Consider the following 25,973-nt stretch of genomic DNA (forward strand, 5'->3'; position numbering starts at 1 on the left):
CACTTTAGATGAGCCCAGACAAAGAGCACTGGGCAAATTTGTATTGCAACCAGCTGCAGTTTTTATCCTCATGATGATCAATAAACTGGCTTATGACATAAGATTCCTGTTGGCATTTTAGCATATGTTGCATTTAGACCCAATGGGTTATGTATTTAACTAGTATCATTAAATGCACTATTACAATTTCATTTAAATGCATTACATTGCTAGTAGAGTGCGAACTGGAAGACATGAACAACGGAGCCCTCAGTTTTATCCACAGGCAGGTACAGCATATGAGCTTCCCCATGTTGCTTTGACTCTGCCCTGACCTGCCTCTCCAGTGTAAGTCAAGTTTCATTTCTATTCAGTCCTTGGGCTTTGCTGAGTCTGGCAGACAATTTTTTTTGCTTTTATTACCAGTCTATTGTGACCAGTCCACATGTCAATTTACTTCATATGGGTCATTGAAGAGCCTTTCAGTCTCTGTTGAACTGGATCAAATTACTACTAGTGACCTAGATGTGAAAGGCTACACAGCCCATTACCAATCTTCTGTAGAATCTGGCTGACATTCACTTGATGAAATAGACAAGGTGTTATATTCCACTCTGGTGCAAAGTGACATCATTTACATTAGGGCCAAACTGGAGTGGCCAGGAAAGAAGCTGTTATGGAGTGGCTCATGACTGAGAGTGCCGACCTCAGGACAGACTGTCAAAAAGCAGACACCCCAAACAGGCGGTATGTTTTATAATTAGATTTCACCAACCCAGTAACAAAGGTGAACTTCCAAAGTACCACAGTAGTCTTATAATGGAGTCACAGACAGTCCTGTTAGATATTCCAGTCTATTTTGCCACCAGGGCAAGTTGGTCTATGTGATAAATGGTCACTTACACCAAAAATCACAAAATATTCAGGTTACTCCCAGTCCCAAGAGATCTGTCACTTATCCCAGATCAGTTTGTACTGTAGGTCTCACACCAAAGCCAGCGCTGGTAACCAATCCTTTAACTAACTAAAGGTTTATTAAGTCGGAAAAAGAAATGAGTTATTTACAGGTTAAAGCAGGCAATGTATACACACAAGTGATTTTAGTCTATGGTTTCAAAAGGTGACAGATATAAGCACTGGATGTCTTTTCAGTGCTAACCCATGCCAAGAAGCATGGGGATCTCCAGGAGTATGTTGAGGACCCCCTACCCCTCAGAATCCAGACAGAATAAAAGGGAGTTTGTTTCTCCTTGTCAGGGATTTTTATCCCAAAACTGCTGGGATGAATTCACGTGAAAATCTCTCCTGCCTGGAGGGAGTTAGGAATACAATCAACAAAGTCTCTGCCCTCTGATGCTACACAATATGTCATTTGCCTTGGGTGCCAGACAAGCACTTTACCTCAGTCAATGCTTCTTTTCCTGTTTGTTGAGTTACACAATTAGAGAGGTTTACAGTGCGAACACTCGATATAACTTTATATCATGGGCTACCAAGGTTATAAGTGGGATTAATACATGCAGCATCCTACAAGCGTTTTATAAAGTCTAAGCACATTCTTATCAACTTATCTAACATCTATTTTGATGATGCCAACTCACAGGTAAGCCAGACTAGTTTCCAGCTATACATTTTTAAGTGTTCAGTAAGGCCTTTGCATGAGCTGGCACCTGGTCTGTCAGCATTACAGTGTGTAGGGAGATGGTGAAATGTAGGTGGCACCATAATTATGAAGTGCTTTGGAAGTGAAGAGAACCTTGAATTTAATGTGGAATAAAATGGGAAATGGGTGCAGAGAGTCAACAATGAGTGAGACAGACTTGACTCTCTGGAAAGGAAGGAGATATTGTAGCTGTGATTTGGAAGTGTGGGGCGGGTGGGGGAGAAGAAGTGGAGGTTGCAATCATCAGGACTGAAAATCACCATAGTATGGCTTAAGGTTTTGGCAACAGGGTTGGAGAGAAAGGGATGAATCTGGAAAATGTAGAAGAAATGACCCTGCAAGAGCCTGGATGTAAGAGAAGGAAAGAGAAGAAGGAAAGGCGATATCGGGTAGTGAGTTTGCAAACTTGAAAGGGTGGGGCCAAGGATGACAGAATGAGGGGAAAGGAGAAGGTCTAGGGTAAAGAGAAGCTGGATTTAACCTATGTTAAGTCTGAGACAAAGGTGAGTTATTTAGCAGCCTGTTCTGCAGTGGGCTGAGGTGAAAAGAGATGCAGAAGTGGATGGCAGGAAAGAAGCCAGGGGATGAACTGTAGCATTGGGAATCACCAGGGGACATCTGAAATTATGGGAGTGGATGAGAAGGCAGGGAGAAGAGGAGGTGACTAAGGACAGAGCTCTGGGGCACTTCAGCCAGAATGGAGAAGGAGTGATGAAAGGTAAGAGAAGAACCAGCAAAACACTCATTGGCACCTCGCCTTCTAAAACACTGTGTGAAAGTTACATTACATGAGACCAACCTTGCTTTTATTTGTTACTTGGCCTTTAAGATGTTATCTACATTGCAAATGAGCCTTTTATTCATCTCCCCTGCCTTCTTCTGTTCCTGGTCCCAGAGAGAAGAATCCCCTGTTCATAGAATCATAGACTTTAAGGTCAGAAGGGACCATTATGATTGTCTAGTCTGACCTCCTGCACAACGCAGGCCACAGAATCTCACCCACCCACTCTTGTAACAAACCCCTAACCTATGTCTGAGCTATGGAAGTCCTCAAATTATGGTTTGAAGACTTCAAGATGCAGATAATCCTCCAGCAAGTGACCCGTGCCCCACGCTGCAGAGGAAGGCAAAAACCCCCCAAGGTCTCTGCCAATCTGCCCTGGAGGAAAATTCCTTCCCGACCCCAAATATGGCGATCAGCTAAACCCTGAGCATGTGGGCAAGACTCACCAGCCAGACACCCAGGAAAGAATTCTCTGCTGTAACTCAGATCCCACCACATCTAACATCCCATCACAGGCCATTGGGCCTATTTACCATGAATATTTAAAGATCAATTAATCGCCAATTGCCAAAATTAGGCTATCCCATCGTACCAGCCCCCCCATAAACTTATCAGGCTTAGTCTTGAAGCCAGATATGTCTTTTGCCCCTTGGAAGGCTGTTCCAGAACTTCACTCCTCTGATGGTTAGAAACCTTCATCTAATTTCAAGTCTCAACTTCCTGGTGGCCAGTTTATATCCATTTGTTCTTGTGTCCACATTGGTACTGAGCTTAAATAATTCCTCTCCCTCTCCGGTATTTATCCCTCTGATATATTTATAAAGAGCAATCATATCTCCCCTCAGCCTTCTTTTGGTTAGGCTAAACAAGCCAAGCTCTTTGAGTCTCCTTTCATAAAACAGGTTTTCCATTCCTTGAATTATCCTAGTAGCCCTTCTCTGTACCTGTTCCAGTTTGAATTAATCCTTCTTAAACATGGGAGACCAGAACTGCACACAATATTCCAGATGAGGTCTCACCAGTGCCTTGTATAATGGTACTAACACCTCCTTATCTCTACTGGAAATACCTCCTGATGCATCCCAAGACCGCATTAGCTTTTTTCACAGCCATATCACATTGGCGGCTCATAATTATCCTGTGATCAACCAATATTCTGAGGTCTTTCTCCTCTTCTGTTACTTCCAAGTGATGCGTCCCCAGCTTATAACTACAATTCTTGTTGTTTATCCCTAAATGCATGACCTTGCACTTTTCACTATTAAATTTCATCCTATTACTATTACTCCAGTTTACAAGGCCATCCAGATCTTCCTGTATGATATCCCAGTCCTTCTCTGTATTGGCAATACCTCCCAGCTTTGTGTCATCTGCAAACTGTATTAGCACATTCCCACTTTTTGTGCCAAGGTCAGTAATAAAAAGATTAAATAAGATTGGTCCCAAAACCGATCCCTGAGGAACTCCACTGGTAACCTCCCTGCAGCCTGACAGTTCACCTTTCAGTGTGACCCATTGTAGTCTCCCCTTTAACCAGTTCCTTATCCACCTTTCAATTTTCATGTTGATCCCCATCTGAAGACAGATTTGCTGGAAAGAGAAGACACACAGTGAACTAGAACAATAATCCACAGCCTTGCAGTGACCTAGGAGGCAATTTAGAGGATTGGTAACCAGCACTCAGAGTCCCCAAAAGCTCCATAACTAATTGAGAATTAAGGATGAGCTCACCTGCCCTACAGGATGCTTGCAGCTAGCTGGATAAATATGTATTTGTACAGCATAAGCCTGAAAGTCAAGATTCTAAAGCAGACGCAGAGCAAGAGATGGTCTTGTGTCATTCGGTTAATATATTCTTCTACACCAAGAGCAATGGATAATAGAAGAAAGTATGAAGGACACATGGTATGCTGCCTACACCAGATGTTCCCTGTGCAGATTATTATTGTATTGTTGCTTTATTACTTGTATTATGGTAATGGCTCCAATCAGGAATACAGGCCTCATTGTGCAAGGACCAGTAAAAATAGATCACAAAAGATGGTGCCTGCTGCCAAGGAGCTTGCACTCTCAGTTTAGGCTATGTTTCTTTGTGTTGCAGAGCTTGCATCCCAGTTGCTCATGCAATGGGTAAGGAATGTGACTTGTCTCAAAAGAAAAGGGAGAGTTCCTGCACTGTTTGGTACTTGTAACGTCACATAACATCAGAACAACACAGGTGGAGCTGTCAGAGGCAGGCTCAGGTCCCAAGAATATGTTGTGCTATATGTATGTTTGTTTCTAAATGTTAGGTCATTGCTGTGGAGAAGACAATATACTCACACCTTGCTGGAAAAGTCAGAGATCTGATCTGATCTAACCTATCATAGCATTGTGTGCGTGTGTATGGAAAAAGGGAAGGCGTTGGCTATCATTATTATTAGATGGCTGGCTTTTCCAGCATGGTACCACAACTATTCATCCTATCACTAATGCACCAGCTCCATCTTGTGACCAGAAATGGCAGCATTTTCAGAGCATTTCAAGTCAGTTTTGTGACCTAGTTTTCTCTCATGGGGGGTTGATAATAACTGCACTTTAGGGTTTCTCTTAAACTTGCTTGTTTTTTTCAAAGAGCGTAACATTCAGCAACAAGCATAGGAGTGAGAATGGAATTGTGGCAGGAGAGCACTTAAATGCTAATGGTCTCGCCTGAAAGGTCTATGGTGGACGGCAAGCAGGGAGCCCCTTTCTGTCTCTTCTATCTGGCCTGTATCTCTACAGGCAAGGGAAATGCTGAGAAATCTTCTTCTCTGTATGCAACACCTCTCATCTCTTTCAATTGACATGTTATCTGCCATCTTGCTGCCCAATCCACGCACTTGATTAGGTCCTTGGGGAGTCTCTCAGATGCCTCTTTAGTTATTTCTGTCTCCAGTTTGGGCTTTCAGCCCTCACCTTCATCCACACTAAATTCACCCTAAAAGTAAGGAAATAATAAAGAATTTAATAACAAAAGGAGACCAATTTACCCTTAATTCATGCATTTTCGCTGCTAAGAAACCATCCAGGCATTAAAGAGGATTGTCATGTAGAGGCTAGGAAAAAATGCCGTCCTTCCTCAGCAGATTTTTACCTTTTCCTGTCGTCTCAGATACGGAGCCCATGCAATGTAATATGCTGTTTCTAATTCTATCCGCTAGGGGTGTGGCTGAGTGTGCGCGCGCGCACGCGCACACACGGTTAGAAGATACGGAGCTGCAACGTCTAAAACACTGACGCTTTGCTAAAAACCCTGGAGCCGCAGCACTTTTTCTACCAGTTACAACAAAAATCATTAATTATGTTCAAACCAACTAGCAGTAACATCCTTGCAAAACAGTCCAGGGGTTTAAAAGAAGGGCCTGCTCCTGTTAGAAGCGATAAGAGCCACAGACCCCTTCTGCTGGGGTTCCAAGTTCCCTTCCTCCCCATTTAGGTAAATGAGTTTTCCTAATTAGCATCCCACAGCCTCGAGCCTCAGAGCTGGCTTAGCCCTGGAGTCAGCATTCCAGTGTGCACATCACAAACTGCATAGAAAGGATGAGACCCAACATCTTTGACTCATGGATAAACTGAGGGAGAAAAATCTGTGGAGCTCTAGATTGTCTGGGAGTTTGGCTTGTGACTAAATGGGTCTCCTCCCAAAGATTTCTCCAAGGGAATTATGGAGCTAAATGCATATTTGACTGGTTCAGAATTTGATAAAATACACACAGGAACCGTGTAGATTACAGCCATGTGTTGTTTTGTTTACTGCACAAGAATGAGAGCTCTCCTAACCATTAGGGGAGAGCCAGCCCTAATAATTACCCAGTCTCCTGTTGGACAGGACAATCTTCATTGGTTGTCTTTCCCTAAAGTACACAATATCTGGGACCGGGACTGGAATGCCTTTAAAGAGACAATAACTCTTGGAACTGAAGGGTCTTCTAGTAGTAATATTACCAAACCTTCATTAAGAAGTCAAACCCTTGTGATGAAATCATGAGGGTTGGCCATGCTGTATTGGATGGGATGCTAGAAGAAAGGTCCATTAAATCAAACAAGTGGGCTGATTATCCAGCTTCTTTATACACATGATAGCCATAGTTGCCTTCTGAAAGTCTGAGACAAAGACTGAACAAAGAAGCTGTGACTGGGGTCCCAGTGGGGGCCAGCTGAGGTTACCCAATTAGGGTGAACTGCAAAGAATGGGGCAGACAAACCCCAAAGTTGGTGGATAATTCAATACATAGATCTACCAAGCTAGCATAAAACAGCTTCTTTATTACCTCACTGGTTGTCCGGAAACCAACAACACTTAAAGCAACCCAGCCTCAGGTATCCAAGTCAAATATGATGAAGATTTCTGAAAATCTTATTTCATCATATAAAAGAAAAGGTTCTACCAATCCCAAAGGATCAAACACTTTACCTCCCTGGTTATTGAATACTCCAGATCTTACCCAAATACATGCATACAGCCAATTCTTATTAACTAAACTAAAATTTATTAAAAAATGAGAGGGAGAGTATGATGAAAAGATCAGTATACATACAGACATGAGTTTGATTCTTGAGGTTTAGATACATAGCAGAGATGGTGAGCGTTGTAGTTGCAAAGAGTTCTTTTAGAATTTAATTCATAGGTTATACTCCAATGTCCAATATCATATCCAGGATGTACCAGCATAACTGGGATCTCATCTTGCTACTCAAACTTCCCCTGATGAAGCTTAAGCAGATCTGAGATAAGAAGGATCAGGACCCAAGGACCTTTCATATAATTTCAGGTCTTCTTTGAAAAGTTGGAGTCTCTCCGAGAACAATAGGCCTTTATTTCCTAAGCATAGTCATTAATTATTCACAGACTAACATAAGGCAATTTATCCATCAGGCAGTCTATCACCAGTACTTAGCTTTACGAATTAACATAAGTCAATCACCTATTCCTTCACCATTCGCAGGGAGGGATTACCCAATAGGCAGACTAAGCACATGCTTAGGGCACCAGCAAAGCAGGGGGCATTAAAAAAAAGTTGTTGTTTTTTTTTTTAAAAATCATATTTGATATTTCAAAAAAAGCATCGAAGTAGTCATCCTGGGAAAAATCAGAACTTTGTTAGACTTCCTTACACTCCACTACACACTCTTCCCCCATTTTTCTGTTCTCTTTTTATTACTTATCCCCACCTAAACCAGGGGGGCGTCCTCGAACTAATGTGAGGAAATCAGATCCTGTCATGTATTGCAATAAATTTATGTTTTATTATTGATATATTCTTCTGAGTTATACGTACTTGTATCATACTTATTCAAGACAATATGTGATGAACTCATTGGTCTAATGAGTGATAAAGTTCGTTCAGCTATTGTGGATGAAATAAGAAACTGAAGTACCCAGCAGTAATCTGTCGACTCTACACCTGATCTTTCACATATTGATCAATTGATTATTGTACTAAGATATGTGTCTCTCACAGATGGAAAACCAGTTGAACGATTTATAACATTCCTCAATTTGAAAAGCCACACTGGCGAAGAAATGGAAAATCAAGTACTGCATTATCGGTGCCAAGTTTGCAAAATAGATTTCTCAAAATGCAGAAGTCAGTCTTATGACAATGCTGCCAACATGTCAGGGCATTTTCAAGGAATGCAGAAGAAGCTTTTAGAACAGAACAAATATGCCATATTCATACCATGTGCTGCACACTCTCTCATTCTTGTTGGCTGCAGTACTGTTGATTGTTCTCTGGTGGCAGTAAGTTTTTTCTCAACAGTCCAGTAACTTTATACATTTTTCTCAGCCTCAACACACCGATGGGCAGTTCTTAAAACATATTTGGGCCATGATCGTGTGTTGAAATCTTTCTAATACTTGCTGGGAGGCACATGCAGTGGCAACAAGTGTAATTCTGGAGTCCTACTCAAAGATTGTGGATGCATAAGAAAGTATAGCTGAAGACCAATCACAAAAGGGAGAAACTATACGAGAGGCAGAAAACATTGCAAACAAGATGCAAGAACTAGAGTTTTGTATTCATGTTGACCATGTGGAATGAAATTTTACAACTCTTTTACCACACAAGTCAAGCTCTCTAAGAAAAAGAATTGGATTTGAAAATATGTGCAGGCCTCTGTCAATCATTAGCAGAACACTTACACACTTTGAGGAATGATTTTGAAAGATTTGAAGACATATCAAAAGATATCTTGCCTGATACTAACTGCAAAGAAGCCCAGTCCCGCAAGCGAATCAGGAAAAGACAAGCAAATGATAGCAGTGCAACAGAAACAGCATTGAATCCTAGAGACAAATTTCGCGTATCTACTTACTATACTATAATTGATATACATGAAGCTCATATGAAGAGGAGAGGTGACGTGTACAAAGAAGTATCAAGTAGATTTTCTTTTCTAAACGATATGGACTTATCTGATGAACAATATTCACAAGGTTCCCAAAAGCTAGTTGACTCATACCCTGTTGACTTGAACATGAATCTCTGTGGAGAAGTACGGCAGTTCCACTGTTATACATGTGCAAAGTTTAATGAAACAGGAAAAATGAAATTCAGTCACATTGATCTTCATGATACGATACTGCAAGACGGAATCTAATGTGCATTTCTAAATGTAGAGATTGCACTACGTATTTTTCTAACATTGATGATTACTAACTGCTCCACAGAACGCTCTTTTTCTCAGCTGAAAAGAATAAAAAACCCTCAGAGAACAGCAATGTGTCAGGACTGACTTGATTCACTTTCCCCATTGTGTATGGAAGCGGACATGCTACTTCGAGTCAGCTTCAATGAATTTACCCAGAATTTTGAAACCAGAAAATCTAGAAAGAAGCTATTTTAATTTCAGCATACATGTAAGTTTTTTGTGTCATTTCAAAAAATAAAATTTTATTTTAAGGTATAGTATTGTTTTTATTTTGAAATACATATGGGGGGGGCACCATAATCTTTTCAGTGCTTAGAGTCTCTAAAGGTCTTAATCCGGCCGTGACCATTCGCTGTACATTTCAAAGAGATGAATAGGGAGATATCCTGTGTTTACAATTCATTTAAATGCTAGGATGTTCTTTTGATCTCTCAATTATCAGAATACAGCATAGACAGGGACTGTTGATTACATTGTTGACCCTATCATATATATATATATGGAAATACACAAACATTATCTCCCCACATGTCTTTAAGGGTTGAATTTGAGTCATTTATTTTGCAGGATGTTTAACCCTTTCTGGCCATGCATCACAGGAGCTTGTTATACAAATACTGTTGATGGGAAAATGCTAATGTTTTAATTAAAGATGTGGGACTAGATTTCCAAAAAAGCTCAGCAACATTGTGAGGCTCAGTCTGGCTTTGCATGAAGTCAGCGTTCTGGTGGTCCAGATATTTGAAAGAGCTCAACACATAGACTTTTTGAAAACCTGGCCATTTATTGTGTTGCTTAACCAGTTCTGGGTTGTCTTGAAAATCTGACCCACTGTCTCCTTTCTTTTAAAATAACTAAACTTCCCTGGGCTATAATGTCAGGCTCCAAACACAGATGTGGACATTCAGAAATGAAATGACTAATTTGCATTAGCTCATAAGTGTCCAATGCAGTGTAGCTGTAGCCATGTCAGTCCCAGAATATTTGAGAGACAAGGTGGGTGAGGTAATGTCTTTTCTTGGACCAACTTCTGTTGATGCCCCCCTTGCCCTCCAGGCATCCCCTCTGGGCGAGAGAGACAAGCTTTCTAGCTCTAGCTCTCTGTGGCTTGAAATCTAGTTTCTCACCAACAGAAGTTGGTCCAAGAAAAGATATTACCTCACCCACCTTGTCTCTAAGTGTACAAAGCATTTGTAGTATTAAATATAAACACCTGTTCCCTCAGCCCCATCATCTTTAACCTCGCCATGGAGCCGTTGCTGCGAGTGATCTCCAATGGCACAGATGGCTTCAACCTCCACGGTGAGAGGGTGAGCGTCCTGGCTTACGCGGATGACCTGGTCCTGACCACAGACGACCCAGAGAACCTCCAACATATGCTAGATGCCACCAGTCGAGCTGCCGATTGGATGGGGCTCCGCTTCAATGCAAAGAAGTGCGCAACTCTTCACATCGACGGCAGCAAAAGGGACTCGGTGCAGATGACAGGGTTCCAGATCCAGGGCGAGCCCGTCATCCCCCTGGCAGAGGGGCAGGCGTACCAGCACCTTGGCAAGCCAACGGGTTTCCGTGTCCGGCAGACACCCGAGGACACCATCCAGGAGATCTTGCCAAGATCGACGTCTCCCTGCTAGCACCGTGGCAGAAGATAAACGCCCTGAACACCTTCCTGATCCCCCGCATCTCGTTCGTCCTAAGGGGATCCGCCGTGGCGAAGGTACCCCTCAACAACGCAGACAAGATCGTCCGGCAGCTGGTGAAGAAGTGGCTGTTCCTTCCCCAGAGAGCCAGCGACGAGCTAGTCTATGTCGCTCGCAGGCATAGCGGTGCCAATGTCCCCCGCATGGGTGACCTGTGTGACATCGTGGTGATCACCCACTCTTTCCGCCTGCTAACATGTCCTGACGCCATGGTAAGGAACATCGCAGCAAACGCCCTCCATGACGCAACAAAGAAGCGGATCAGCAGAGCTCCCTCCAACCAAGACACCACCAGCTTCCCGAGCGGTTCCCTGGATGGCGAATTCGGACGGGACGGGCGTGACATCACTTCACTGTGGTCTCGTGCTCGCAATGCTACTCCCCTGGGGAAGCGCATCGGCTGCCGCTGGGAGTGGTGCGAGGAGCGCCAGGAGCTGGGAGTCCTGGTGCCGTAGATCAGGTCTGACGACAACACCATCATCACCCCGAGCACCAGGGGCCTGCTGGTGAGGACCCTGAAGGCAGCCATCCACTCACTGTACATGGAAACCCTGAAGCATAAACCGGACCAGGGTAAAGCCTTTGAACTGACCAGCAAGTGGGACGCCAGCAACCACTTCCTCATTGGGGGCGGCTTCGCCCATTTTGCCAACTGGCGGTTCATCCACCGTGCCTGGCTCAACTGCGTCCTGCTCAACGGCGCCGTCCGCCATGGGAACCAAGACGAGCATTGCAGGAAGTGCGGCTACTCCAACGAGACCCTGCCCCATGTCCAGTGCAGCTGCAAGCCCCACTCCAGAGCCATCCCACAACACCATCCAAAACCCCCTGGTGAAAGCCATCGCACCGCGCCTGGGGGAGGTCGCCGTGAACTGCGCCATCCCTGGTACTGACAGCCAGTTGCGACCTGACGTCGTCGTCACCTACAAGGCCCAGAAAAAGATCATCCTCGTCTATGTCACGGTCTCCTTTGAGAACAGGACCCCGGCCTTCCACAAAGCCCGAGCTCATAAGCTGGAAGAATACGCCCCCCTGGCCGACACCTTGAGAGCCAAGGGCTACGAGGTGCAGATGGATGCCCTGATCGTCGGAGCCCTGGCGCTTGGGACCCCTGCAACGAGCATGTGCTGCGGACCTGTGGGATCAGTCGACACTACGCACAGCTCATGCGGTGCCTCATGGTCTCGGACACCATCCGATGGTCCAGGGACATCTACATCCAACACATCACTGGTCACCGACAGTACCAGGAGGCGTGAGCCGGTACGACATCGTGCATCCACTATGGGAAAGGGACCGAGAGACTTTTTCCATTGGACCACATGAACTGGAACCATAAACCCACTGAACATTAAATCCCACCAAATGAGGTTAAATCCATCCTTATCACTGTATCCACTCATTATACTCCACACCTGAACATAGCCATTGTATGGACAACATATTGCCATATCTCAATGTCTGTACTTTGACCCGTTAAACGTTTACCCCCAGTCGGGGAGATTGCAGATTATGTATTCCTTAGGCCAGCCATTCCTAAACCAAATTTTGCACCCTTTGATAATCTGTACCTTATTCCCTGATAACCAGAAACTTCTACGCTTAAACTCTGTACCGGTTTCTTTTTACTTCAACATCATCTTAATAAAATTATTAAATATAAACACCTCTCCCACTACACCCCACTACCTAATGTATTTTAGGGGCCTGGATTCTTCAGTTGGGCTGTTATTGACTTGCTCATGTCAGGTCAATGCCTGGCAACAGGATCTGAGGTGATCAAGGAGTGGTGTGAAAGCATAGTGCCTCCCAGGTTGTTGAGGCTGCTACCTAATGCATGACATCCTATACCCAGTAACAACTTCAGAGTATGAGATAATTTACCCAGTGCTCTAAGGAGTCAGTGAACCAGTCAGGAGTCAAACAGCAGGAGCCCCAGCACAGGACACTAGGAGAGAGTTTACTGGTGAAAGCGACTGTGACAGTTTTGGGAGTGTATCTGTGTCACTATTTATGATTATAACCTTCAGTGTGGATTAGAATTTCCATTCTGTGGCAAAAACCCAGACTGTCTGGGGAACTGAAACAGGGCTTTCTAGGAGTCATCAACATTGGATAGCTCTGACTTGGTGGGACAGTGGGAGATACCAACAGAACCATTAGCTGTTAGCAGTCCTCTCTGCCCAGCAGCCCATGGGGAAAAGGTACATGTTGGAGAATGGACTATCCCAGTACAAGAAGAGAAGCAGAAAAAGGTGACAAACTTTTTAAAATGACATGTTGTCAAGCAAAGAGGGCCAGGCCCTTGCCAGAACCAGACTCAGCAGGAGGAGAGGTGAGGGGGACAAAAGGAGCTGTTCCCCTCTCCCGCCCCCCCCAAGGACAATGACCAGAACACAAAGTCTCTCAGGAGTGGGAAGGACTCTGAGGGAGGGAATGGTGTTCAGGAATTTGTTGTTTTCCATAGATCTGTAACTGTTCTGTGCTCTCTAACAGTTCAGTGTGTGTGTGTGTAAGATGTGTGCATTTCTTTAACTATCTTGGTGTGTAACTAGAGAGCCCAAGAGCTCACCCAGCCAGCTGAATACTGCAGGAAATGGATTGGGGCTTGGGAGAGTCAAGGCTCTGGCTCCACAGTCTAGATGGCTGGACTGCCAGTAGGATGTCAGACAGTAGGGTGCCTGAGTGATCCAGAGCGAGAACCAGTCATCAGTCCCTACTCAGACCCAAGGAGCTTAGGAGCTCATGGGATTCAGCAGTTGGATCCCTTTACAACAAACTGGTGTCCATCCAGAGCGTGGGCCTGGATGAGGGTATGACACAGACAAAAGCTGAAACAAAGCGATCATTCATGAAGCAAATAAACCTAATCAATCCATCCATCAGCGCTCTCCATCTCCCCGCCAGCCATTCTCCCAGAGGGCCCGAGACTGTGACTCTGTTGGTCTCACTGGGACATGTTTACACAATTAACATTTACTTGAGCTCTGATCTCTTTCAGGGCATTTTTGGCAGACATATGGCTGGAAGGTGCAGTCAGTAGCAAGGAAACAGTCTTATACAACCTCAGGAATTTAATCCCACTGGTCGCAGCAGACTGGGTGCATCTCCTGAACATGCAGCCCAGCACAGTATAGAGCTGGGTGAACTTTTTCAGACTTGAACCTGGGTCTCCTACATGCTAGGTGACTGCACTAACCACTGGGCTACAGAGCATATGGGGGCCGGGGGAAGGAGGTCCTGCCACCCCCACCTCCTCCTGTTTGCTTCTAATGAAATTGTAGTTAAAATGCCCCAAATCTAAACAAAACATTGTTAAACCCCAAACTTTTTTTTCATTTTTGTTTCACCAAGAAAAATGAAACATTGTTTGTTTTGGGTGAACCCCAAAGGGGTTTTTTTGCTTTGTTTTGTGCAGCCAGTGAACTGGAAAAGTCAGGTTTTTTGCACAGCTCCAATCCTATGGTGTAACAGCAAGATCCCAGCCCCCACCTGGGTTGTCCTTCCACCACGCGTTTTTTGGCCATACGGTCCTGATCCAAATGCCACTGAAGTCAGTGGGATGCTGCATATTGATTTCAGAAGACTTTGGCTCAAACAGCTTGATCCTGCCCCTACTGAAGTCAGTGCCATTATTGCCATTAACTTCAATGTGTCCAGAATCAGGCCCTGACTAGATAATGACCCGAAGGGCATCCTCTGTGGTTCCCACAAACCCAGCCACAGTGAAGGTGTGGAGCAATGAGGCACTTCAGAAATGGAGGCATGTGAGGAACAGGAGCAGGCTCCTCAGGCCGCAGCAAGCAGTTCACGTCAGCTCTTCTCAGGAGTTAAACTGGGGCTTGCTGTCTGAGCAGTGAGTCTCTCTCAGCAGGCCAGGCAAACCTCCATGGACTGGCAGTCAGGGGAAAGCATAGCAGGCAGTTTGTGCTGTGGAACCCATCCTAGGCTTTTCCTTCCCTTCACTCCCCTTCCTGTGGGGAGAAAGCAGTGGCAGCAGGACGAACAGCATGAGCTGAGGGGCCACAAAGAGTTTGGACCCCCTGCTCCACACCTGGCCTGAGAAGGGGCAGAGTGGAATGATGAGCTCCTGGAGCTGCCACCCCCAGCCTGGTAAGGTAGGAGAGTAGGACCCTGCTGTGTGCCTCCCACCCTCTGGTCTGGGAGAGGGAGGTGAAGAACCCCAGGAGGAGCAGAGATGAGGCTGGGGGCCTGAACTGAGGCAAGGGGAACAGAACTGAGGAGTGGGGGATGGGGAGTGGAGAACAGGATTAATTGCTTGGCAGGGGATGGGCAGATGTGGGAGATGAGAGCCCCTGTAGCAAGGGCCAGAATCCCCTTTCCCAATAAATGTGGGAGAGTGGGCAACACTGACTGTCAAACATATGCTGGGGATGAGCATGGGGAGTTCAGAAATCACTGACAGACCCTGTGACGCTGGCAGACCAAGGTGTCCTACTCATGAACACTGACTAATGCATAGCTGGAAACCAGGCTGGCTTACCTGTACGTTAGTATAGTTACAATAGATATTCATGTTAGAAGAATGTGTTTAGTGTTTAGACTTTATGGAATGCTTGCAGGATGCTACTTATAATATCTGTGTCCCACGCTATAATGTAATACTCAAGTGTTTGCTCCATAACTGAAGCTATGTAAATCACCAAACAGGAAAAAAAAAAACTTCACCATATGCAAAATTCTGGGTTCCTACCAAAGGGGTCATCTCCTTCCCATCAGGAAGGACTATTGAATCCAAATGGGCCATTGTGGAACAAAGATTTTGTCAATTTCTGCCCTCTCCCATCCATGACAAGGTAACATGGAAGTGCTTGTATCATCAGCTTGGATGCTAGTGAGGTGGGGATAAAAATCCCTGTCCAGGAGGAATTAGGGTCTCTATTCTGTCTGAACTCTGAGGGGCAAAGATTCCTAAACATAAGCAAGAGCTCCCCAAGCTGCTTGGCTTGGGTTAGCCCTAAAGGAGACACAGTTCTGCTTATCATAGAAGCTGTTATTACCTTTTGAACTTAAGACACTATCTCATTTGTGTATGTTTATCTACTTTACCCTTGTAAATAGCGCTCATTTCTTTTTCCTAGTCAATAAACGTTTAGTTAGTTTATTGCAGGATTGGCTACAAATATTGTCTTTGGTTTGAGATCTGAATACATATGACCTGGGGTAAGTGACTGGCCCTTTGGGACTGAGAGTAACCTTAATATTGTTGTGAGTTTTGGCATAAGGAACCATCTGTCACTAAGTCCAGCTTGCCTGGGTGGCAAATAGACTGGAATGCCCAAGGGGACTGTGTGTGACTCCATGGTGAGACTGTTACAGTGCTTTAGGAGTTCACACTTGTTAGAAGGCTAGTGAAATATAATTCTAATACATACAACCAGTTTGGGGTTTTTGCTCTGCTTCTTGACAGTTTGCCTGGAGGTTGGCACTCATGGTTGTGAGCCCCTCAAGACAGCATGACAGACCCCAAAAGCACAATATATTTTTTAAAAAGATTGTGATTTTTTGGCCCAATCTCATGATTTTTGGGACATCTGATTTATGATTTTTAATACCTTGAGGTTGGCAATACTGAGAACTAAAATATGTACGTGCTGTGTGTGTTGACATGAAGACCAATGTGAAGTCATTGCTTTTTAAAAGGGTACAGGATAGTGCTTCGAGCCCAGGGATCTCACTAAATACTAATGATATAATTTTAAAAAACACTCATTACTGATTTTCTTGACTATTTTGCCTGTTTGTACAGAGATTTCACTAATGCTGTTTTATAAATCTGGGGGCCCAGTTTTCCTCCTGAGCATGGGAGAATCCTGCAAATATAGCACAGCTGTGTTATGGTGCATGGAAGCTCAGAGCGCTGTACAGTTTTCTGGTGAATCCTGAGTAACTTTTACAGAACGCCATTCATATAAAATCTGGATGGCACTAAAATGTTCTGAAGCAATACTCAACAGCACATACAGAATAGTTTATAACTCAGTAAGTAGTCAAATCGCTCCACCAACTAAGAACGGCCATGCATCACCACCCACAGAATCGAGAAAGAGCTATCAATCTGTCAATCCTTTCCGTGTCCGGGCTGAGTGAGGTTTCCCGTGTTGAGTCAAATTACGAGACTCTGGCATGCTACTCAGTATGTAGCGTAAGCCATTGACCACTAGGGGGAAGCAACCCTATTGTGCAACTGTGAACTCCGAAGTGTAAATTTGGCTTTTCAGTATTTGTTTCATTATCGCTGTAGGAAAATGGAGATTTCAATAAACAGGGCTATTCATTTAATCTTACTTGTTTTCTCTTGTCCTCCAATGGCCCATCTAGCTCGTATGTTAGGGATGTCAGGGGACCGTCCTTTCTCTCAGAGGTATGTCTACACTGCAGCTGGGAGGTGTCATTTCCAGCTGCAGGAGATATACACACACAGCTTTGATCGAGCTAGTGTGCTAATTGCAGTGTGGTCATGGTGCTGGTGGTGGGATGGACTAGCCACCTGAGTATGTACCTAAGATGGGACCGTATTCTGGCAGCTAGCCTGAGCTGCTGCCTGCCCCACCACTACACAGCTATTTTTAGTGCAGTGCTCAATCAAAACTAGAACACATGTGTCTACCTGAGCTGGAAATTACAGCTGTAGTGTAAACATAGCCAGAGTTTCTGGGTGAAAACTTAGTCTCTCTATTTCACTCATTAAGACCCTGATCCAGCAAGGTACTTAAGCACATGCCTACCTTGAAGCATGTGAATAGTCTCAGTGACTTCAGAGGGACTACTCACACTTACAGATAGGCATGTGCTTAAGAACTTTGGTAGATGGGAGGCCTCAGTGATGAGATCTTTGAGACTCCTGGTTAGGCAATACAATGGCATATCTAAATTTAAGGAAGTGCTGTCACCCTGCCTTCAATAGGAAACCAGGTAGATGCAGGGATCCATTTGTGTTCAGCTAAGCTCTATAAATACTATATATTTTCAAGGGTTCATATCAGTCACAAAACTCTCTGTTGGTCACTGATTTATTAATTTGCCATATGTTGTGATTATATAGGTTATTGTTGGCTAAACACAGTCCAGCTGGTTCTATTTATTCAAATCCTCTTTTTAATCAATAATTTGCTCAACTTAAAAATATAAATTAACAAGAGGTGAATTTTATATCGGTGCAGTCAGACACTTTACAATACAGCTAATTTTGTATTCTAGGAAGTGGTAGCATGCCGACTCACCTTTCCCTCCCAAGAGGTATTCAGTACCTGTATGCAGCCTATCTTTTCAGAAGTGACTAGTGATATTGTATTTCAGTTATTGAGTGTCCAACTTTTGAGATACTTGAAAGGGGCCTGATTTTCAGAAAGTGCTCATCACCTTTAAATATCTCAAGCTGGGTCCAAATTACCAGTGACTTTTAACTAGGGGATTCCAATATCTCCCCTTAGATCTCGTCATTCCCCTCCTCCTCCCTTACAAACACGGTTAATCTCTAAGGTGCCACAAGTACTCCTTTTCTTTTTGCGAATACAGACTAACACGGCTGCTACTCTGAAATCTGTAGACTATAAAGCCCAATTTCCCCAAGGAAGGAGGTGGCCCATTTAGCCACGTAGAAGGTTCCATGAGGCAGATTTGGTTGATCAGCTTCATCCAGTCTTAAAATTCCATTGCACAACATTTTAAATGGGGAAACTGAAGGCTAAAGGACTTGGGTGAGGTCAAAAAGCAAGTGGGTGCTCGGGTGGTCCAAACCCAGATCTCCTATTCCTGATCCTGTGGCTTAACCAGTAGACTCTGCTGCTTCCCCTGAATTTCTGTAGAATATTCTCTACCTAGTCTTCTAGCAGGCATCTCCAGAACATGAAATTCTTTCCTTAATTCTTGCTTGCATTGGCTGCAATGCCATCCTGATTTTTAATTCTCACAATTTGAAAATGGATTTGACAGCTTTCCATCTTCTCTGGAGCACTTGCATTAACATTCCAGTTCAGAATTCCAGCTCTAGTGCTAGTTATGGTACAGGTCTCATTTCCACAAGCTTGTGTTAATGTTCTTTAAAAGTCCCAAAGGCTTTCTTTTCCCTCATCACCCTAATTCAGGAGCTGGCAGTCTGGTTATGCTGGGAGATAATTAGGTATATAAATTTGCTCTAGCAGACATGATAGCAGCAGCTTCCTCATCTCAAAGGAGTAACAAAAATTGTGGCAGCCTAAGTTTTTAATCACATCCTAACATCAGTAAATGCCTTGCCCAGAGTAGGTTTGACAGGAAGGAAGAGGGCTTTTCTAGCTATATGTATTTATAAAGAATCTATCACTCTGGCATCTGATCACTGTGCAAGGTTTAAAAATATCCTGACAGCTACAGGGTGGAAGGAAAATACTTCTGGTCTAATACTAACCTCACTCTGTTCTACAGCTGTGATTGAGCATATTGAAATGGAGGGGGAAAATGTCCCCTGCTGCCCCCCTGTCCCTTTTTTGTCTTTCATGCATTCTCTCCTAGCCCAGTTTGGATTCTTGGTTGCTTAAGAGTCTGGCATGTAGGTAGTCTTCATTTGACCAGCAGAGGGAGCTATGTCCTTGTGTTCCATCTCTAAAATGACAAGAGGGTTACCTACCCCATCAGATGTATGAGACACACACAGCCCTTGTCATTACATAGGAGCACGCTGCCCATGTGAGCGATGCTTTGCTACCTCACCACTTGGCTGCTGGAGTCCTTTCCAGACAATCAAATTACTTCTTTCTACACCATCTGTGTCACAATGGATCTCTTCAGCCACATTAGCAGTGACATCACTTTAACGAACAATGGTGAATTATGCGTAGTGACCGTTGAGGTGTAAAAGGAATGAGAAATTAGTTCCCCAGGCTGCTACTGAACACTCTGTTCTGGGGGCAGGGAGCATCTTATGCCTCTTCTCCTTTCTACACTCTGACCTGGCCAAAGCACACGCTAGTATTCAGAGGAAGCTGCATCCAGCTATCATTGCACAAAGGGAATGTATTGAGCATATGGGTGAGTGTAGAGCTGGGAGTTAGCATCTGGCAATGAGGAATTCTAAAGGATCCCTCACATCCTTCCAGAAGAACTGGCATAAAGTAGCTGTAAACAGCCAGGACCCGCCATCCGTGTGAGGGAATATCCCTGGCAGATGCAGAACTGACATAACTAACTCTATATCCTGCCCCTCCCCACCAACACAGAGTGCATAACAGTGTCCTGTGGATGTTCAGAGAGTGAGTGGGTTAGGGCAGCCCTTGGGGCTGCACTAATCTGTTTCAGAGGCCTAAGTGGTCCCTAGCAGCCCAGGCTTGGAGAAGCACAAGTTGCCCTGGCTTGGACCTTGTACTGGGACCAAGCTCAGAACCCCTGGAGGGCTCAGTTCCCTCTTCTGTCTCCAGTTGGTGCCTCTTTTCTCAGGCTGGCTGCACTCTTGTTTTTTCCTAGTGCTTACGCTGCACCAAAAGCCTAATCTGGATTGAAGAGGCCAAAGTTCTCTGGTTGAGGCTCCACGCAGCTCTGATTCAACCCGTTCCCTGATGTAATTGCACAACGTAAAATGGCATTTAGTCACCTTGCCAGAGCTATGGACCAATCCTATGCAATAGACTGGCACTTCACTGAACAACCCCAAGAGCAGTCTGTTAGTAAGAGGATGGGGGCTTGACATAAGATGTTGTCATCTTTACAGCACATAAAACCAAACGAAGACAAATCTTATCAGGTTATCTTACTTGCATCTTAGCTTTCTGTTCCAACATCACCATTCCCCTATTCTGTGCCCTGCTCTCTGCCCTGTCACTCCATGCGTAGTAATAGTTATTGCACTTTTCAACATATTAACCATTGTGACAAAGTTCTTCCTCTGCCTTGGTGGGTCCTCTGTTTATTGACAGATTTGCTTGCCTCAGAGATTCACAGCAGCCCTCAGTTTGGCCACTTTTGCTAGTGGCTCAAACCTGCCATTCACTCAGCTAACCTCGTCACTGGCCAGCATGGGGAAAGGGGGGAGAACAATCTCTGCGGTCTCTGTGGACCCACCTAGTGGATCAGGGTACAGGCCAGGGACCTCCGCCTCTGGTGGGACCCACAGTCTAGGTCAACTCCTCTTGTATCAAATAGGGAGTTGCGGGGATAGGGGGAACCCGGGCCAACCCTCTACTAAAGGTTCCAGCCCAGAGCCCTGTGGATCGCAGTGTTTCCTGTATCTACAGTGTTTCCTGTAACAGCTGCGTGACAGCTACACCTCCCTGGGCTACTTCCCCATGGCCTCCTCCCAACACCTTCTTTGTCCTCACAGCAGGACCTTCCTCCTGATGACACTTGTAGTCCTCAGTCCTCCAGCAGTACGTCTTCTCACTCTCAGCTTCTTGCGCGCCTCTTGCTCTAAGCTCCTCGCACACACCTCACTAACTGAAGTAAGGTCCTTTTTAAACCAGGTGCCCTGATTAGCCTGCCTGTCCTAATTGATTCTAGCAGCTTCTTAATTGGCTCCCGGTGTCCTAATTAGCCTGTCTGCCATAATTGGTTCCAGCAACTTCCTGATTGATCTGGAACAGCCCATTATCTTACTCAGGGGAAAGGGACTTGCTTAATCTGGGGCTAATGTATCTACCTTCTCTCACTCTCCTGTAGCCATCTGGCCTGACCCTGTCACACCATATAAAAGGAGACCTAGCTTGACAAGCACGAAATGTTAGTGTACAGACAGAGAGGCGTGTGTGTGTACAATGAAGCCTTTTAATAGCCACCAAAGGGATCTTTTCCTGGCCAATGTACTGCAATTAGCGCTGATGAACATCCACAACCACTGAGATTTGACTGGCTGTTAGCAAAGGAACAATCTGTACTGGTGACACATCCATGAAAAAAAAATGTATCAACTGTGCTTCCTCCTTTCTTTCTCAGATATGGTCACCTCATTTGCTGTTAGAAATCACAAAGCTGAAAGAGCTATGCTATTTGCATATATCTAATATCCACAATTCTGCTGGTTGTTAATGGAGCAACTGACTCGGGCTCCAAACCTGTACATGATGGCATGCAGGAGATCACTGCATGCACAGTGAAGCTGCTTTAACTTCAGTGGGGCTCTGTGCTGCTGCAGCAATCCATCTACATGCTACATATTTAAGGCCCTTTATTTTTCTTTTTAATTCTATTTAAGATTTCCTGGGCATTTTTAATGTCAGCATTAGTCAGAGCCAGGAAAGCAAAGCAGCTACTGTTTATTATTTCTTTGTGTTTAGGAAGTGCCCAAAGGTCCACATCAGGATCAGGGCCCTCTATGCTAGCTAGTATATAAACACATAGGTTGACATGGTCTGGCCCAAAGGGCTTAAAATCTAATTTAAAGCAAGATTGATAAAAGTCAATGGATGCACTGCAGACTGGATGAAATCAATAGATCCATTCGTAGGACCTAGCACTCATACTTCATTCTTGGCATCAATATCTATAGCTCAACCTTATCATTTATACTTTTTCAATTCCACTCTTGCTGCACACAACTTCATTTCCCGTCTCTGGCAGTACACAGCGATTCTTTGGCTGAACACACTGAAACTTATAATTAAGCATTTGTCTAGTCTTGTGGGTTGATCTATCATGTAGATGTGAACAAATAGGTTTATTCATCTTGCTTACTGCAGTTGAAAACTCAAATTCAGAAAAAAGTACCAACATTAAAAATGGTATGAAAGTAACACAAGGTATCTCCTGTCTCATTTTTGGCCATCATGTCAGATTGGAGAGGCATGAGTGGTACAATACTAGACATCCTTCTTCATCTGAAAAAGGTTAGCCTTGTTTAGCAAAAGTTTCTAGGCTCTCTAGGCATTGATGTTTCTTAGCCTGACATACTCTTCACCAATACACAAAGGCTAGGATTGTCAAAGGATCCGACAGGAGGCAGGCACCCAAAACCCAATGAAGCTGGACATCTAACTCAGTCAGACTGCTTTGAATATTCCAGTTAAGTTTGTTTGGGTTTCTTTGTTACAGGAAGTGAAATTGCAACATTTGTTTATTTTCTGGCTACTTTAAAGTGAGCTTTAGAGCTCTACTTAGCTTTAGAACTGCCACATTTTTGACCTGAAAACAAATCTGCATATTTATTGTTGTTCAAGGATTGCTGAGTCAAACTGGTGGTATTTGTTCAAAAGCAAACAAAAGGGATTATATTCAGGAAAACTCCTAAAACGTTCTTTCCCCGGCACTACTTATAATGTAATGGTCGTTTTAACAATTCTGTCCAAATGAAATAAACTAATCTTCTTGGCCACTCCTCAGATTGCGAGTTCTGTTTTACAGCCTGGTACTGAATATAAAAACTAGAGATAGTTTTGTTGTATTCCTTTTCTCACCCCATGTGTTGTATTGCCATTTTAGATTGGAAATGCTTGAAGGCAGGGACCATGTGTTTGATTTCTCTTGCAGTAGTGACCAAAGGCCTTGGTTTCAGAACAGGGTTCCCATTGTATTAGGTGCAATTCAATCACAATAATTGGGCGAACCCTCGGGCGGGGAGACATGAATTCTAGAGCAGTCGGCGAGCATTACAAAATGTAGCATTCCCAGGGTCTGTTTTAGTGCCCAGTAAAGTCAGCAGGAGCCTTTTCATTGACTTCAATAGGCATCGAATCAAGACCTGCATGTAGAATGTATGTAATTCTATCATCAAACTGGCTGTTAAGGATGTAAGGTAATTTTTTCAAATGTGCCAGTGACTTAGGAGCCTAGGATTTCAGTGGGAGTTAGGCACCTAATCTGCTTAGATGCTTTTAAAAATCCTACTATCTGAATCTTTAGGTGCCTAAATACTTTTAAAATCTGGCCTAAAGTCACTTTGAAAATTGGACTTTGGCTCCAAAGTCACTTAAGTGCTTTTGAAAATGCTACCCATGAGCTCCTTGGGATAGGGACTCTTTCTTCAGCTGTTTTGTACATTGCCAAGCACACTGTCAGGGCACTCTAATGATCATAATGGACTATAAGGATGGAGATTTTCCAGAAGGCTTAGCATTCGCCCAACTCTGCTCCCAGTCAAGCCAATAGGTTTTTTACTATAGACTTTAATAGGTTTAGTCCAGTGCTGAATGCTTGTGAAAATTCCATGTTTAGTCTTCTTCCCATGCCCCATTTCTCTTCTTTCCCCAGCTGTCCTTACTGATTTATTTTAAATCCTTTTATTTTAACTCCTGCCTTTTCTGGTGTAGCTTTTGGAAAGTTCACTCTAAATAAATAGTTTATAATTATTCATAATCATTAAGTAACTAGCTGCCAAAGCTGAATCAATCAGTCTTGCGACTATGTGGTAAAAGCCTAAAAGGTCTAAAAACTATCTTACTACATGCCTTGTTATGGGAGCCCTAGTGTTTATATAGAAACTTTGCCTTATGTAGTTTTCCTGACTTTCCAAATCACTTTCTCAGAGAAGACCTTTTTTTGGTCTGAATCTGATAATAAACACTGATAATAATCACTGATCTGATAATAAACACTGTTCCATATGGGCACGTCATTGTTTTGAACCCATAAATAAATCCCTAATGTTCCGTTTCTTCCTGTTTTATTGTGTTGCAATTGCTTCTACATTACCCAGCACCTCGGGTTTTTTCTGTCATGCCCTGTTTCACACGGTGGGTTGGCACGGTCTTGCACTGTCCTTGCATGTGATATATGATGTGTACGTTTTATTAAACAGGAAATATCTTTCGATAACTCTAGTTCAAAGAGATTAAATTGGCTGTGCAATGTGTCAGAATCACTAGTACAGTCACATCTGTACCAGATGCTGTTCTCTTTATTGCATCTTTTGTATTTGGTACCATGTTTTGTGGGAGGAGAGACTGCTTGTGCTCAGCACTGTTGATAAACAGCCTCTTTATTTATCTGCCTAACTGTGGACTTAAGGGTCAGATCTTTAGCCTCCCCCACCCCCTTTATTGTTGGCAGGGCCGGCTCCAGGCACCAGTGTTCCAAGCAGGGGCTTGGGGCAGCAGTATGACAGGGGCGGCTGCTTTTCCACCGCGGCGGCAATTCGGCGGCAGCTTCTCTCTTTTGCCGGCCATGGCGGCAGTTTTTTTCACTGCTTGGGGTGGCAAAAACTGTAGAGCCGGCCCTGATTGTTGGTAATCTTGGCCTTAACACCCAGCATCATGGTTCCAACTTTTCTGATGTCAATTTGCAGCACTTTAAGAAATACTGCAAGATTATTGTGGGCTGGAAGCCCATCTGAACCTAAAACAAGGCAGAATTGCTAGGGGTGCTATGAGGTATTGTCTACCCTTTATTATGAGAGATGGACTGTTAGAATCAGAGTTTCCGGGAGGACTGGGAAACATGGTGCTGTGAGAATCTAGCAGAAGTTGAGTCAGTATCGCCCAAATATGCCTATGAACTACTTACTGTGATTGTGCCAGTAAAGACTCTCCCTTTCCGTCTGTGCATGATCCTAACAAAGCCTGTCTCTGTAGAATCCGGCTGGGGGAGTACAACATAAACAAAGTGAAGCAAGAGTGAACTGTAACCAACAGGCAGCATATGGTAGCTGTGAAAAATTAGCAGGTCCTTGGAATCCTATTTAGGGGTGGGAGCTCCTTAGTTACTGTAATGACACCATCTCATTCTGATAAGTGTTGAAAATTTCCAGACAGCGAGTGTCACTGGAAGGCCTTGTAATTCTGAATGTTTTCTTAAAGGGCGGTCTACACAAGCATAACTTCTGTGGGCTGTGAATTACACAGAAAGCAATGTTGCAATGAAAGTCCCACACGTTTAGAAAAAGTCTGATTTTTTTAACATATTGCAGTTGTAAAGTATTGTACCAGCTGACTGACTGTTAGAAATTTTTTCTTTCAATTATTTGATTTATGATAACTTGTCCAAAACCCACTTTAAATTGCAAGAATTTACATTCCACCCAACTGAGTCATGCACTTACTATTTTGTGGTTAACGAGGTAACATTTAAGAGTCTAACTGAAACCATAAAAGCAAGGAAAGTCTTTGAGTTAAGCCTGAAACTCTATCCCTGACCCACCCAGTCACATCTCGGTGTGGAAGCTTGCCTGCTAGAACTCTGCAGTACCTGGGTATTGTAGGGATCCAACTCTAACCCTTAACATGATTGTATTTGCTGGTTTAATTCAGTCCCT

At 44.0% G+C, this 25,973-nt stretch overlaps 1 long non-coding RNA gene across 1 annotated transcript in view; it reads left to right on the forward strand.

The window, feature by feature from the left end:
• Positions 1 to 22,366, forward strand: part of LOC122461755 — a 29,680-nt gene extending 7,314 nt beyond the window's left edge. The window contains exons 2-7 of the long non-coding RNA XR_006283912.1: positions 2,022 to 2,031; positions 15,347 to 15,349; positions 16,806 to 16,927; positions 19,916 to 19,920; positions 20,562 to 20,567; positions 22,356 to 22,366. This is a non-coding gene — a long non-coding RNA (uncharacterized LOC122461755). The remainder of the gene's footprint in view (positions 1 to 2,021; positions 2,032 to 15,346; positions 15,350 to 16,805; positions 16,928 to 19,915; positions 19,921 to 20,561; positions 20,568 to 22,355) is intronic.
• Positions 22,367 to 25,973: the final 3,607 nt, after the last annotated feature.

The sequence above is a fragment of the Chelonia mydas genome, chromosome 9, assembly GCF_015237465.2.
Source record: "Chelonia mydas isolate rCheMyd1 chromosome 9, rCheMyd1.pri.v2, whole genome shotgun sequence".
In the NCBI taxonomy this organism is placed as follows: Eukaryota; Metazoa; Chordata; order Testudines; family Cheloniidae; genus Chelonia; species Chelonia mydas.